General features: G+C 37.9%; 1 long non-coding RNA gene across 1 annotated transcript; it reads left to right on the plus strand.

Moving 5' to 3' along the window:
- Positions 1–2653: 2653 nt before the first annotated feature.
- On the plus strand, positions 2654–7300 carry LOC140137133 (uncharacterized). The gene is made up of 3 exons (XR_011856804.1): positions 2654–2689; positions 4974–5018; positions 6709–7300. It is a non-coding gene; the product is annotated as an uncharacterized lncRNA (long non-coding RNA).
- The last annotated feature ends 1532 nt before the right edge of the window (positions 7301–8832 follow it).

Raw genomic sequence — 8832 nt, forward strand, 5'->3', positions numbered from 1 at the left:
TAGGCAGTGCACTTGCTTGTCTTCTCGGAAATATACGAACACTGAATATCAATGTGAACCGCTATGTTCACAATGGTAACCCCTCAATTTGAAACTGGTGAAACATCCTACTTACTCATGTGTAATAACGGTTTCATCATTTACCTGTTGGATATTTTGAAATCCTTCCATTTTGAGAGCATTTTATATAAATCCATGTGCAAAATGATGACATTCAGCTTTTCCACACACGCCATATTTGATTTGAATTTTTGTTGATTTCTGAAATGTGGACCCAGGTTTATACTTGGTGTTACTTGTAGTCGCTCACCTTGCGCAATACAATCCCCATCGATAACATTCATAGCTTTGCTACGTCAATAGCGATCGTTAGATCGCGAAGCGCAGGCAAGTATAACATTGGTTGTTACAATTAACATAATTTCATCGTCCGTTGCTAAAATGAAACAATTTCTGGAGTTAGACCTTAGCTATTTATGGATTTGGATTACACAAATATATTTTGCCAGTGTCATACTAATTTGTTGGCATTTAAGTCGTGTTTTGGCTCTTTTATTCATTTTTAAACTGCAAATTGGCCATAATAAGAAACAAATTAATGAAAAAAGTCATCAGCAGTACTTCTTCACGAGATTCATGCAACATATTTCGAGAAAATTATTCGAAACTACTACACCATGAAGTGCGCAGTTCCTCTAATCTATGAAATATGGTAATCAGCGTAGCGTACACGATATATTAGTTAAAAATAAGACGTTTTGTAAATGAAACAGCAACTACCTGTTCTCACTGAACGGTGAATTTGTGGGCTGGTCTTGAAAAGACAGTATAAATATTGAATATTATAAATAGTTTGACCCCGGAAACAGCTGACCGTGCATCATCAACAACTGAATTACAACATGTGATGTGATCTATCAAAACATACATGCAGTGCATGAGCCATGTAAATTACATCAAGACTTAATTTTAGTACTTGGTAGTGCATCCTCGTAAATACTCCAAAACGAGTTTTAACTGGAGGTGGGTCGGAGAGAGTGGTCAAGTAACAAGTTGATGGTACTGTATGGGTGACTATAAAACTAAGACCTAAGACCTAAGACCTGAAAACTAAGACCTGAAAACTAAGACCTAAAAACCAAGACCTAAAAACTAAGACCTAAAAACTAAGACCTAAAAACTAAGACCTAAAAACTAAGACCTAAAAACTAAGACCTAAAAACTGAGACCTAAAAGCTAAGACCTGAAAACTAAGACAAAATCAGCATGCTCTTTTTATCAGTTTTATATTAATAAACATGATACACAAAATATCACATATACACATATTACTGATGCATGCATATGAATGTACAAGGGAAGGGTCAGGGACATTGGTTGGTTGTGCATGATGTAATGTTATGGTCACTTTGGTCAGCAGTTATCATGGTTATGGTCAGAATGGGGACAATTTGTTTTGTTTGTTTGATTATTTCTTCATTAACCTAGGACACTCAATCAGTTGAAAACACATCTGTTCTTCCTTGAGGCCCAGGGATCACTAAGAAGGCAGGATAAATCAATATTTTTGGTGGATTGCTTTATCAGGATGATCGCAATTTATCAGTCACCATTTACGGACGCACCATATTTAGATTTTTTTGGGGGGGCTAGGGAGTTAGGGTCAGGCAGAATTTTCTTTTTTTTCTTTTCACTGCCTTTGGAGGCAATTTGTTTTTAAATGTAAAAAAAAACCATTTTTTTCCCCGAACGATCATTTTCACCTTTATATAACCTGACATTTAAATGCTATTAAAACGTTTTGAATAACACATTTATAATGTTTTAAGAACATATTTGTGTTGATTGGGTCATGGAAATAGTAGTCTACTATTTCCATGATTGGGTCTCCCTTAAAAAAACAAAATGATGATCATGCACACCATAAAAATGTCCAGTTATATGTCACCAGAACCGTTGTGAAAAAATTAAATCATTTTGTCCAATGACCAAGAAATCTTCATATGCCCATCCACACAAGACGATGCGACACTACTAGTTTGTTTCCTGTTTGTTTGCTTTTCACATTGAATACATGTAGGTTGACATTTTAAAGCACCTACACACAAATTACAAAGTGGAACACAGTTGTAAATGGCCCAACAGTTGAGCCCAAAAGATAATAGATTTATTTCATCACAACAGTTTAGCTACACAGTATTAGTAATAATATGCTTCACTTTAGCTCTGATCAGACAGTTGGAGACTCAACACTCGGTTGCCATCATTCTGCCACCACATGCAGCACAGTGCACTCAGTATAATAGAAAACAGAACTCCCGCATATCAATACACTGCCGAGCACAGTGAATATCGCAATAATTTATCTCCAATCCAATTGGGTCTTTTAGTTTTAAAGGTCTTAGTTTTGGGGTCTTAGTTTTAGGGTCTTAGTTTTTGGGTCTTAGTTTTGAGGTCTTAGTTTTTGGGTCTTGGTTTTTGAGTCTTAATTTTTTTGGGTCTTAGTTTTAGGGTCTTAGTTTTTGGGTCTTAGTTTTTGGGTCTTAGTTTTTGGGTCTTAGATCTTAGTTTTACAGGTCCTAAGAATTATTACATGATGAATGGGTCTTAGATCTTAGGTCTTAGGTCTTAGGTCTTCGTTTTATAGACACCCGGTACTGTATAGACTGATCTGTGATCAACAGTACGGGTGAGTATGCTTAAGCTTAATTAATTAAATGATAATGTAAATTAAATATACACACATAAAGTTAATTTTTTATTACTTCCGTGGTCCGGGTACGCGCTGGTGAATTGCGATCGCGTAGAAGTGACAAGGTCGCCTACTACGCGCCGCGCCGACGACCAATGGGTCAACCGGCTTGTTGTCTTAACTTAAGTGCATTGATCAGCCAATCAGCGTGATTGTTTATTTCTTCTGTATGTACGCTCGTCTACGCTTGGCACACAGCTTGGACCACGGAAGTAATCAAAAATTAACTTTAGTACATGTATGCGTGACAACTGAACTGTAAGACTAACATGTACAAGCATTTCACAAGAGTTATTGTACATCATTAAGATGGCATTCTTATATTATAATAATGATATTTTGGGTTCATACATACACGCTATGTAACAGTGCGCATGATTGGTCGAGCCGGGCATAAACAGCGTTTATGCCCGGTATCCCGGATGTGCGATCACTGGGTAGGGAAAATGAAGGAAAATCGTGTTTGTTAATAATGTTACTTGTAATTTTTTGTTATTATTTTCATGAAATAAGAATCACAAAATGTTCTGGTATGTATGAACCCTCGGGCATAAACAACTGTTTAGTCATGAAAATATATGAATGAACCCCTAATTCAGTTATATGGCATTTTATGTTAAAACTAAGTCTAACCTGTACCTGCAGACCAGACTCGTGTCAACCGATGTCATATGGTGCAGGTATGAAAGGTGAATTCAAGCTGCATCATTTTATATCAAATTAAAGCCCTCGAGCAGACGTGGTCTAATTCTGCATAAAACCGGGCAACGTTATTTCTGTAGGTCTGCTACACATTCAAATTGCATTGTATTGTATCGTAATTTCATTTGTGTCCATGCTAATTATGTACATATAAACATGAACTCACATGTTTTTAAGCAAATTTGCCGATAATAGGTGATCAAAAGTGATCGGAATGTTACAAAGTACAGATCGCATTCAGCTTACTTCATATGTATGAGATGATCTTTGGAAAAATACGGCATAATTTGTCATGGTGCTTGCGGAATGCCATACAGTAAAATACTAAAACGTTGCAGCAATTCATGACAACTAAAAATCAGTGTGTCGTTCGTATCCTCCGCTGTCAATTTCTTATCCACTCACTAGTCCTCACGTAATGTGTGGAGGCAAATTGCAATAAGTACAATGAAAAAATGAGAGGGCAGGCTGGACCTGGGCCCAGAACTTGATGGTACCACTACCCCAGGGGGCCACTTACAAACAGTCATGTGTTCATCGTTCTTGTCTTTGTCAATCCTACCCTCCAAAAAAAGGGAGATATCATTGTTCAGGCCTTTGCAAATCCTACCCTAAATGCAGATATCTTGAATGAACACCCAGGACCCAGTCCATATTTTTCACTTTGACTTTAAGTCAAATACCTTTTACTGACATACTACCGTACCGACCCTGGCTAGGTTTCCATTTTTACCTTGTCTTAATTGGTATTTAGGCCCGGGGGGGCACTCAACTTTTGATGTGACGGTATGTGCCTGTCAATAGGCCCCCTCTTTTGAAGTCAACTATCCCCGATGACCCCCTTTTTTAAAATCATACTCGATGACCCCCTTTTTTTAGTTGCGGCTACCCAATGACCCCCTTTTTTTGGTTGCGGCTACCCAATGACCCCCTTTTTTCTAGATTTTCTAGAAGAGCATAATCAAAATGCAACAAAATTATGCCGAAACTTTCAAAATTTTGCTCCATTTTTTCAAAATTTTCTACCCAATGACCCTTTTTTTGAAATCTTTAATATACTCAATGACCCCCTTTTTTCAAAATATTACACCCAATGACCCCCTTTTTTATTTTTTTTTTACCCAATGACCCCCTTTTTAAAATAACGCTTTGTTACTGATAGGCCCCTACTTCGCGACACCGGTAGGCACATACCCGTCACTTCTAAAGTTGAGTGCCCCCCCGGGTATTTAGGACAATAAATGTCACAAGATCCTGTAGAAAACCATTTCATACTAGGCTTGCAGTTTGCAAAATTCAAATGCACACTTGAATGTTTTCATACATTGGCAAACATATTGATGACTTCAAAACACTTGAAATTTTAATGCCATGTAAATGTTTAATTGACGCTTTTTGCCACAATTTCATGATGCGAAATCTTCATGCTTTACACTTACAGTATTCACAGATCAAGATGTACAATGGTCATTATGAGACGTCTCTTGCTGACCATTATATTGCTCTCTTTTTTTTCCAGTTTGAGTGAATTCTACCAAAGATAAAGTAGAGTTACATAGGCAAGGTATGTATAGGCCTATATGAAATGTAAAAATGAATATCAGGAAACTGGATCAGCTTTCATTACACTTACCCTTTACTGTTTGTGAAAATGTACACAAATGTAACACAAATGGTGGTGTGTCAAGGGTGCTGTACATACATATACATGTAATAAAAAATAAGCTTTACATATAACCAAAAAAAAAAAAATGAACATGTTGTAAACTTTGGCCCATACATGTATTTCTGTTCATTTTTGAAATATCGCCTAAGTGCACAAGTTTTGTATACTTTACACCTGTGCAATATAATGTGCAACTGTTGCATGCATGTTTATTTTCCACTCCAAAGACCCCATGCTCAGTTTATAACAATTTTAAGTGAGTTTGCCTTTAAAATGGGTTTAAAATAAGCTAAAAATGTGTGTTAAATTAACTCAAATTTGCCACAATTTCGCCTACAAATTGAACAAAAACATACTATATTTTTGCAATTTTTTAGTTCCAGTGACCCTGTTTTTAAAATTAAATTCCAGTTCCAAAGACGCCTTTTTTGGCCTCTTGGCCACTCTGCGGCCCCAGTGTTTGAAATCTGTGTGGCACATTCGTACCCAAACCAGAGTTGAGTTCCCCCCGGCCCCGGTCATCTAGTTTATATACTGCTTGCCAATGTCAATGCTTGATCAGCCTTTTTAGGTTAATGTGGTACATTATTACACACCTACACACTGGTAAAAAAGTTATGTATATTATAGGGGCAAGGAATCCAATTACTTCACTTAAATTTCAGTGATTCAAGACAAGTGGTTCATTATTAAGGTACAGCAGTACCTCTTTTCTTATCATAAATAATGTACTGCTAGTCTAGAGTCAAGTGAAATTCAAGTGTTGTAACTGGATTCTGTGCCCCTATAATACAGTATACGGTACATAACATTTGTTACCAGTGTGTTATTATTTTTTGAGAAAAATGCAAAAATATTCATAAATTTATCAAGGGGTGTACAAGTAGTACCACCTTAAAGAGCCACGAAGTAGTGACTGTTGGGATCACAGATGTGGAGATACCAAAGCTTCAATAACACCCATGTATAATTTTACCATGCAGAAAATTTAGGTGTTTTTGGGTCCTTGACGACAAAACGAGGGAATACGCAATATTAATATTATGTGTGCGATGAACTTGACGTGTGTCATGCTTTCTTGTACAGTTACAACCATGCTGCTATAAATATAAACAATGATGGCAATGTTTGAGTTTAGTACTTTGACCAGGCTGTGGTTAATTAAGGGAGTAATACACCCCTTGATAAATTTGTGACTAATTTAGCAGTTTTCTCACAAAATAATATCACACTGGTTTTAAAAGTTATGTATATTATAGGGGCAAGGAATCCAGTTACTACACTGGAATTTTAGAGACTCAAGACAAGCGGTTAAACCTACGTTAGTTATGATAAGAAAAACTGTACATTCTATCAGTATTTTTGTCTCAGTTTGCAACCAAATTAGATCAAAAGGAGAATCTAACATCTTCACATGACCCTCCATGCAGGATCTGTGAGTATCCCTTTAAGCTGATTGGAGACAGTTAGACAGAATAAACCTAGGAAAATTCCAATCTTGAGTTAAAATGCCTTCAAGAACAGAGGATGGCATGAGATCATGCATGATTACAACTCACATTTCAATGTATCTTTGTTTTAAATGCAGATGACTCGGAGAAAGGGGCGGAAAGGCCGAAAACACCTGAAGCTTTAACTACATCTGGGAGAATGGTAGGACTTCAGTGTCCACTGTCAGCAGGATTACGCAAGATCTAACACTTGATGTCAATCACATTCACATATGTCACGAAAACTGAGATCCAGTATTTAACAAATCCACCTGGAGATCCACTTGCACTAGTGACACAGCAAACTACACGGCCTAACTTTGTGGAAATATATTTCAGTATGAAACTGTATCTCATAGCTTTTGCAAATAAGGTGGATATGTTTATCTGCAAACCTCAGTCGAACAGTAAATGATAGAAGCTAGGGGTATTCAGTTGATAGTTCAGGTTTAGGGGCTGTGCAATAATTATGTGTACCCCGGGGTGGTGAATTCTCAAACTGATCTGCCAAAAATTGCTTGCCCCCCCCCCCTTTGCCTCCATCCTTTTGACGTGCCAAAAAATCTTTGCCTACCCTCCCCCTCCTTTACACACTAAGATTTTTGGGAACCCAAATTCAAAGACAAGTTTGCTTTTTTAGGGTGTAATATAGAAACGGTGCCCAAAATATCAGTGCCAAAAATCGCTTGCCCCCCCTTGACCTGCCAAAATTGCTTGACTCCCCTTTCGACCTGCCACAAAATGCTCCCTCCCCTTTTGGCCTGCCAAAAAATCTCCCTCCCCTACATGTATAATACACATAATTAAATTATTGCACCACCCTTACCTGTTCAGGGTCCCAAACTCCCCAGGCTTGTTTAAATGGGCTATTCCAGATGAATTCTGCACCCCCACCCCATGAAAGGCATGTCCAAATGAGTCATTCCATATTAAATCACCTAATTTTCAGGGAAGGTTGGCTGGTCACCCTCTCAGATTTTCTGTAAAATCACTTATCATAGACCTATGGGTCAAATGAACACATTTCAAATGGTAGGTCTCAACTCCTTATCGTTTCTGAGTTATGGCTCGTTGAATATTTGATGTTTTTGACGCAATTTGTCCACTTCCCATTGAAATACACACAAAATTGTCCTAAATACCAACCCAAATTTTATTATGTGGGAAATGAGACACCATAATCAAACTCACACATATTCAAAATACTTCTATGATGTTCCTCTGTACCAGAAATCAAAGTGGTGTCAAGCCATCTTCATGGTTAAATGACTGTTTGGAGATCGCATTGAAATACACAGTAATTGCCATTAATGTTCTAATTCCCAGAATGCAAAGTTCATCAATTTACTTTGTATTTCAATGAGAGATTCAAACACTAATTTAAGCCAATGAGTGGTCTACTCTGCTATAGGGGGTCACACCTGAACCTATATTGCCTACTAAAGGCAAAATAGATGATGTCTGACATCTAGGATGAAGAGGAGGGGGGTCAAAACAGGAATTTGTCATGTGCATCAACACGAACATACATTTTTATATGTCTATATCAGCAAATGGGGGTGAGATACATTGTTTATGAGTCCAGAATCTGGTTATTTGGGTCAAAGACACCCTGGATTCCAATTTGTAGCGCTGTACCTTACACCTAGGGGAAGATATGGATGTCTAAACTAGGAAGAAAATTAATGTCGCGACACGCATGCCCAAAAAGGGGGGGGGGTCTGACCCAATTTTCAATAGGCCGGTTCTCGGAAACGACAAGGAGTAGAGACCTACCATTTGAAATGTGTTCATTTGGCACATAGGGCTATGATATAAGTGATTTTAAACAAAATCTGAGAGGGTGACCAGCCAACCCATTAGGTGATTTGAGATGGACTGACCCAAATGGAATACTTCCAGTTGGAAGACAAGCAAATTCCAGGTGTTATTTCCCCCCCCCCCCCGAGTGCCTTCCACCAGTTTGCGCCAACATGCAATTTTGCTGGACACATCAGAATTCTAGCGATCCATTTTCTATTTTCATCCCCAATTCCAGAAGTGCCTTCCATGGAGTTTTGCTGTGACATGAATTCCAGCTGTTGTTTTCACCCTAAATTCCAGAAGTGCCTTCCATTAGGAGGGGGATATAGGTGGAATAGGCCAATGTCACTGACTTTTCATCTACATGTCCATTCATACTAGCATTGCGGCGAGGTGTGGCAAATTTCTCATATAGACGA

The sequence above is a fragment of the Amphiura filiformis genome, chromosome 2 (assembly GCF_039555335.1).
Source record: "Amphiura filiformis chromosome 2, Afil_fr2py, whole genome shotgun sequence".
Classification (NCBI taxonomy): Eukaryota; Metazoa; Echinodermata; class Ophiuroidea; order Amphilepidida; family Amphiuridae; genus Amphiura; species Amphiura filiformis.